The sequence below is a fragment of the Notamacropus eugenii genome, chromosome 4 (genome assembly GCF_028372415.1).
Source record: "Notamacropus eugenii isolate mMacEug1 chromosome 4, mMacEug1.pri_v2, whole genome shotgun sequence".
Classification (NCBI taxonomy): Eukaryota; Metazoa; Chordata; class Mammalia; order Diprotodontia; family Macropodidae; genus Notamacropus; species Notamacropus eugenii.
The window spans coordinates 160,764,833-160,772,555 of NC_092875.1; positions in this window are offsets into that span (position 1 = coordinate 160,764,833).

The following is a 7,723-nucleotide window of genomic DNA, read 5'->3' on the forward strand; positions in this document are numbered from 1 at the left end:
AGAAATAAAGTATGTTGATCCAAAGGTCAGTGGTGAGGTGCAAGTTGGATGTGTGAAAGATACAATACTTGTCAAGAATTTCACAAGAAAAGCAGCATAAAAGCTTTCATCAGAGAGGTGTATAAAGAAAAAAAGATGACCTTGTGGTGATAGCTGGGGTTAAATAATGGACAATCCATCTGCCCTTTTAGTACTTCTGTGACATTAAAAGAACTAGAGGATATACTGTCTAAGAAGGATAACCTAGATTGCAGATTCAGATGATGTAATGGCATGGAGAGTTCTTGATCCTGTTCTTTGGAGGGACCATAAGCATTGGTGAGAACACAGGTATATTGAACTGTCAAAGTATCTTGGATGCATTAGGGGTATAAAGTAAAAACGAAAGCATCTCTACCCTCAAGGAGCTTCCAATCAACTGGGGAATAAACCATGTGAGAAGAAAAGTAAATAAAAAGTAAGTTACTGAGGTAGAGAGAATAAACAAATGACTAGAGGATCAGGAAAAGCTATCAAAGAGGGGCTGAAACCTAAGAGAAGTCTTAAAGTAAGCTCCATATTCTAAGAGGTAAAGGTGAGGAGGGAGTCTATTTCTGGTCTTGGGACATTGTGGAGCAAAGAGTAGAGAAGCCTATGCAAATATAAAGAAGTGATGGAGTGTTGAGCATTAGGAAAAGCAAGACCAGTTTGGCTGGAACAGGAATCTGGAGAAAAGGAGTTTTGTGAAATAACTTGATGTTCTGGTTAGAGTCCCATACATGATGCAACTGTTCATTGGGAGTCTGGGATTTCAAACAATCTTTTGAATAAAGATGTGTCTATCATCCCCAGGTAGAAGCAGTTCCTAGGGTATATAATAGAACTTCAGAAAGATAACTGAGGAAAACTTTTAGAGAGAAGATTTTAGCAAAACATGGACAAAGATCTGGACACAGAATTAAACAAAAGTAAGAAAACAGGCTGAATTACCTTTAGGAAATTATTCCATGTTTTTACTGACATCAAGATTCTCTCTAAAACAAAAGTCATATGTGTGTGTGTGTGTGTGTGTGTGTGTGTATTTTAAATACAAACATTCTTCTAATGGTTGTAAGTCATGGAAGATAATGTCCCCCAAAGAATTAAAGTATGGTTGATCCAAAGGTCACTGGTGAGGTGCAAGTTGTATGTGTTTTAGCAAACAAGGGGAAGGAGGAGTAAAAGAAAAAGGAGGCAGCAGTTAGCACAGTAGACAAATGGCTGAGCCTGGAGTCAGGAAGACCTGAATTCAAATCTGACCTCAAAAACTTAATAGCTGTATCACATTGGGCAAGTCATTTATTTTCTCTCTTCCTCATTCTCCTCAACTGCAAAATGGACAAAACATCACCTCTCAAATATACTCAGGATTTCCCTCTACCAAGTAAACTGCCTTCCTTTCTCCCTCCCAAACAACAAACGATTAACAAGGGAGGCTCTTGTCTTTTCATTTCTTAGTTGATTGTGTATATTTCATCATTTCATGACTAGAATGCATAGAGTCACTGGAAACCATTGATACTTTTTGCTAATTGAATAGAAAAGATTATTAACTTTTCCAAGAACACACAATTTATCCACTTAGACATATAATTCCAGAAACTTGGCAATATTAGTGAGTAGTTGACTTATTTGAGAAGTTTTTTAACATGTAAAGATCTTGTACATTTAAAAGTTCTTAGCTTTAAGGTTCTCAAAAACATTTTCCTCCAACACCTGCAGGAGGGGATTGTGAATGTTGTATACTCTATACATCTTGGGTGTACATTGTTGTTTGCTTGTTGTATTACCCATTAAATTATAAGTTCCTTGAGAGAAGAATTTGTCTTTTGCCTATTTTTGCATCACCATCATTTAGCACAAAGCCTGGCACATGATAAGTACTTAAATTCTTATTGTCTCAACTTAATTGAAGTGCTTTGCTTAGGGTAACATAGCTATTATAATAAGGTTAGAAGAATCCGAACTCAGGTGTTTCCTAATAACAGATGCAAAACTTTTCCCACTCTACTGTGCTGTTTCCCTTGTCTTCTTTTGAATATTCTTGGCTTCTTATGAATACAGAGCCTTTCTCACAATCCTGTTGCAACCCACCAGGCTCTTCTTTGCCCTTAAAGGTAACTATTAAATGGAAAATGGAGTGTTTTATTTTCTATGAGTAACAGTTGTTTTCTGTAGAGCAATGTTGAATGTTGAAGTTTATTCACATTCTTGATTGTTCTCAAGGGGATTATGCTGGATGATCAATTTGCTCATAATCAACTAAATATTGCCTATAAATTGTGGCATAACATTTAGGGAAAGTGGAGCCAGGGCACACTAAATTAAATGAAAGGTTGAGCTGGCATTTGATCTATATATTTTGGCTCTCTATTAAGTTGACAGCTTAATTGGCAGTTGTGACCTTGAGCTAATTAAGCCTAATAAGGAAGGCAAGCATATCTAAGTTTCTCTGTTGACACTAATAAAGAACTAATGTATAGTGCATTATTAGATGTAATGTATTTGCAATATGTGTTCACAGATTGCCATGTAGGTTTTCCATGCTCTATGTTTAGCACCAGTATAGGAAAACAAGGGTAAGGTAATATCATCTGATTGTTAATTGGATCTTGTGAATGAGAACACCCTGTGGCCTCCAGACCACATGTGGTCCTCTAGGTCCTCAAGTGCAGCCGTTTGACTGAATCCAAACATCACAGAACAAATTCCTTTAATAAAAGGATTTGTTCAGTAAAACTTGGGCTCAATCAAAAAGCCATACTCAAAGACCTAGAAGACCATGTGTGGCCTCGAGGCCACATGTTGCCCACTCCTGACATAGGGGGTTAACACCAGTCTTGGAAAAAATTATGAAATTGGAAGCTTGTGATTGTTCAGCACCCATCTCTATTTCTATACCATACAGGGTTGCTAACTCTGGATGATAGATTCAAGATTCAAAAATGTATTGACAGGGTTGAATATTAGACTAAATTTATTAAGAAAAAATTAAAATAGCAATTTATCTGGTAAAAAGATCAGGGAATTTCAGTGGACTAGAAGCACATTACAAGACAGGAATATGTCACAGAAGTCAAAGACATAAATTAGATTTGGGGCTATATTGGGGAGCATAGGTTCCAAGCATATGAAAGTAATATTCTGTGGCCTGGTCAGATCTTGTGTTTAGTTTATGTTTAGTTCTGTATATAATAAATTGGGAATAAATTGGAGAGCAACCAGAAGACTGCAACCAGGATGGTATAACTGGGAATGTTTATCCTAGGAAACGGAAGGCTTTGGGTGGATATTCTAGCTGCCTTCAAGTTTTGAAGGTCTGTCATATGGAAAGGAATTTTGTTATCTTCTCTTTGTCACCAGATGAAAGAGCTATAATCAAGAGGTGGATGTTGCAAATAGACGAATTTAGGTTTGATAACCAGGAGAAACTTTAACAATTAGAGCTATCTTATTGAGTTGGCCTAAAGGGTCACAGAGGCCTATTTCAACTCTTAGATTCTATAAAAATCAAATAATCTCTGGCTTCTGGGACCTAATGTTCTTACTTTCTCAAGGAAGAATGTGATTTGATGAATGAAATTCACAAATATATGGGGATGGCTTCTTTGTTATTAATGTACTTCTTCTCTTGCCGAGAAGAAAGAGGATAATGAAAGTTAAAAAAAAAAACAAACCCCTTAAACTTTCAAGGCAGATACCTAGAGAACAGAAAGTTTAATACAGAGAGACCACTCTATTATTATTATTACCATACTGGGTATGTAAAAGGCATGGGGTATAGGAGTCAGAGATAATACCAAGGGTGACGTTGGTTTCTTTATTTAAATTTTTCCTTTTTAATTATGAATTTAATCATCAGCAAACAGAAACATGTCAATATACAAAGAACAAGAAAGAGAATTGCATAAGAAAATGAACTCATTACATGCTTAAAGCATATTAAAATTAAATAAGGTAGGGAGAAAATTGTTCTATCTATTGTCTCCTGCAATTCTTTTTGTTTCTTCTGTGTAGTTTAAAATATTCCATTGATGATATTTTAAAATTAATTAATTTAATTAACAAAAATCTATTTTTACCCCTTCCCACTTCTTCTCTATTGCCATTGGAATAAAAAAAAAAGAAAAGAAAAAGAAAACCTCTCCCTATGACAAATACGCAATGAAGAAAAATAAATTCCTGAATTAGTCATGTCAAAAAAAAAAAAACCTTTACAGAAGAAGCAGAGATATAAATAATTGATACTCTTTCCCCTCTCTCCCAATTCTTATTACTACCCATTGACTCCTCTCCCCAAAGGACTTTACCTTTATACCAAATAAGTATAGTCAGACAAAACAAATCGAAACATTGTCTATAACTAAGGAATGGGTCTGATAAATGAAAGCTATAGGGACACCTGATTGTATAATACTTGAAAGGACAGAATCACTGCTTTTCAAAACACACTCAGAAGTCACAACCTTCTCAGGCCACAAGCAAGTCTAGCTATGTAGGTTTTAGCCCTGATTCTGTCTCTTTACATCTGCATCATTTGGTCAAATCATCTCTCTCTTCCTTATGCTCCCAATCTTCTTTTCTAGGAAGAACCCTATAAAAATTAGAAACAATTCAATAAATTCAACAGACATTTCAGCAGACAGTATTTGTTACATGCAAAACAATGAGGTAGGCATTGGAGATACAAAGATTCATAAACATTTCTTAAATATTTTCAGTATTCATAAACTTGTGCCAAGTACTGGGCAGACAGTTTAGATAAGTCACATTGTCTACTGTGTGGGAGCTTTCAGGTGAGTATGTGGATGAAACCAATATGGATAGCTATAATGCAAAATATTTAATGAGAAAGATATCATCGTATGTTTTGTTTGTTTCTTTATTTTTTGAAGAATTATGTGAGGTCTGAGTGGGAAGCCAAACAGAGAATCAGAAAAAATTCACAGAAGTGATATTTAAGTTGGATTTTAAAGGATGCATAGTAAGTTGAATTGGGGGCAGAGTCAAGATGACAGAATAACAGCTCAGACTTTCTAGAGTGCTGTCCCCAAACCCAGTCAAATACCAGTAAAAAATGGCTCTGAACAAATTCTGGAGCTGTAGAACCCACAGAATTATGGAGTGAAGCAAATCTCCAGCCCAAGACAGCCTGAAAGGTCGCCTGGAAGTGTCTATTGCCCCATGCTGGGAGCAGAGCACAGTCCAGCGTGGGCCACACTGCCACAGACAGGACCTGAGGAGGCCTTGGAGAGACTGAATCTCTCTCACCTGGCAGTTTCCAGACTTCAGGACCCCAAAACACCAAGGACAAATTGGAAGGTCAGTGGGAAAAATCTGTGGGACCAGTGCAGGAGAATGGAGTGGGCTGGCCCTAGCCCCAGGGTGGCAGAGGAGGGAAAGGGTGGAGGAATCCTCAGCAGCCACAGCAGCAGCAGTGGCAGCTGCAGTCACTGTATCTGGAGCTCTAGACCCACAAATTGTGGGGGGAAAGCAAGTAACTGACAGTACAACACCCACCCCCACTAGAAGCAGAGAAATACCTTGACAATGAGCTCAAAAGTCAAGTAAATGGTGGGGGAAATGAGCAAAAACCAGAAAAAGAATCAGACTATAGAATCTTACTTTGGTGACAAGGAAGACCAAAGCATGCAAGCAGAAGAAAAAAAAGTCAAAGTTCCTTCATCCAAAGCCTCCAAGAAAAATATGAATTGGTCTCAGACCACTGAAGAACTCAAAAAGAATTTTGAAAATCAAATAAGAGAAGCAGAGCAAAAATTGGGAAGAGAAATGAGGATGCAAGGAAATCATGAAAAACGAGTCAACTGCTTGCTAAAGGAGACCCAAAAAATGCTGAAGAAAATAACACTTTAAAAAAAAGACTAACCTAAATGGCAAAAGAGATCCAAAAAGCCAATGAGGAAAAGAATGCCCTAAAAAGCAGAATTGACCAGATGGAAAAGGAGATCCAAAAGCTCACTGAAGAAAATAATTCCTTAAAGATCAGAATGGAGCAGATGGGAGCTACAGACTTTGTGAAAAATCAAGAAATTATAAAACAAAACCAAAGGAGTGAAAAAATAGAAGACAATGTGAAATATTTCAATGGAAAAACAATTGACCTGGTGTAAGGGGCCCAGAGGGTCCCAGGGGGTTCAAGTCAGAGGCAAAGCCTGTTCCCGTGGGAACGGTGCTGATGCACACCCTGGAAGAAGCTCTGTGTGACCCTGGAACCTGATGTTCCTGCAGATACCAATGTCCTGTACAGTAAAGTTACAAGTGAGCCTGGGAACCCAGGAACTAGCTGCAGGAACAAGATAAGTTTCCTTCCTTACTGCGGGTGTAAGGATGTGGAATAGTCATGAGATGGTGAAGTAATGGGATGAGCTCAGCATGTATGTGATTGGTGGATCAGCCTTTATAAACCCTAACCCTCAGCTGAATAAAGTTGTTGTTGCCTGGATCATCTTGTCTCTGGTCTCCTTCCTTCAGGGCCCATAGATTAGAAGCCCGTGGGTCAGGGGGATTCAGGGGGCTCGGGCCTTGACCCCGAGCAACCTGGGAAATAGATCCAGGAGAGACAATTTAAAAATTATGGGACTACCTGAAAGTCATGATCAACAAAAGAGCCTAGACAATATCCTTCAAGAAATTATCAAGGAAAACTGCCCTGATATTCTAGAACCAGAGGGTAAAATAAATATTGGAAGAATCCACTGATCACCTCCTGAAAGAGATCCAAAAAGAAAAACTCCTGGGAATATTGTAGCCAAATTCTAGAGTTCCCAGGTTAAGGAGAAAATATTGCAAGCAGCCAAAAAGAAACAATTCTAGTATTGTGGAAATACAATCAGAATAACACAAGATCTACCTGCCTCTACATTATGGAATTGGTCTTGGAATATGATATTCCAGGAGTCAAAAGAGCTAGGATTAAAACCAAGAATATATTCCTACATGGAAAGATAATATTTGTAACTTGAGACTTTGCTCAGTATTTGGGTAGTTAGGGGGATTGTACACATATAGACAGAGAGCACAGGATGAGTTGAACAGGAAGGGATGACAACTAGAAAAACAAAATTAAAGGGATGAGCAAGGAATACATTGGGAGGAGAAAGGGAAAAATTGAATGGGGCAAGTTATCTCACATGAAAGAGGCAAGAAAAAGCTTTTTCAATGGAGAGGAAAAGCAGGGAGGTGAGAGGGTAAAAGGGAAGCTTACTCTCATTACATTTGGCTTAAGGAGGGAATGATGTGCACACTCAATTTGGTATGAAAATCTATCTTAACCTAGGGGAGAAAGTAGGGGAGAAAGGGATAAGTGGGGTATGAGGGGGATGGTAGAAGGGAAGGCAAATGGGAGGAGGGAATAATTAGAAGTAAACACTTCTGGGGGAAGAACAAGGTCAAAAGAGAGAATAGAATAAATGGGGGGCAAGATAGGATAGAGGGAAATAGAGTTAGTCTTTCACAGTATAACTTTTATGGAAGTCTTTCGCATAAGTACACATGTATAACCTATATTGAATTGCTTGCCTTCTCGGTGGAAATGGTTGGGGAGGGAGGAAGAGAGAGAAATTGGAGCTCAAAGTTTTGCAAACAAATGTTAAAAATTGTTCTTACATGTAACTGGGAAATAAGCAATACAGGTAATGGCATACAGAAATCTATCTTGCCCTACATGAAAATAGAGGAGATGGGG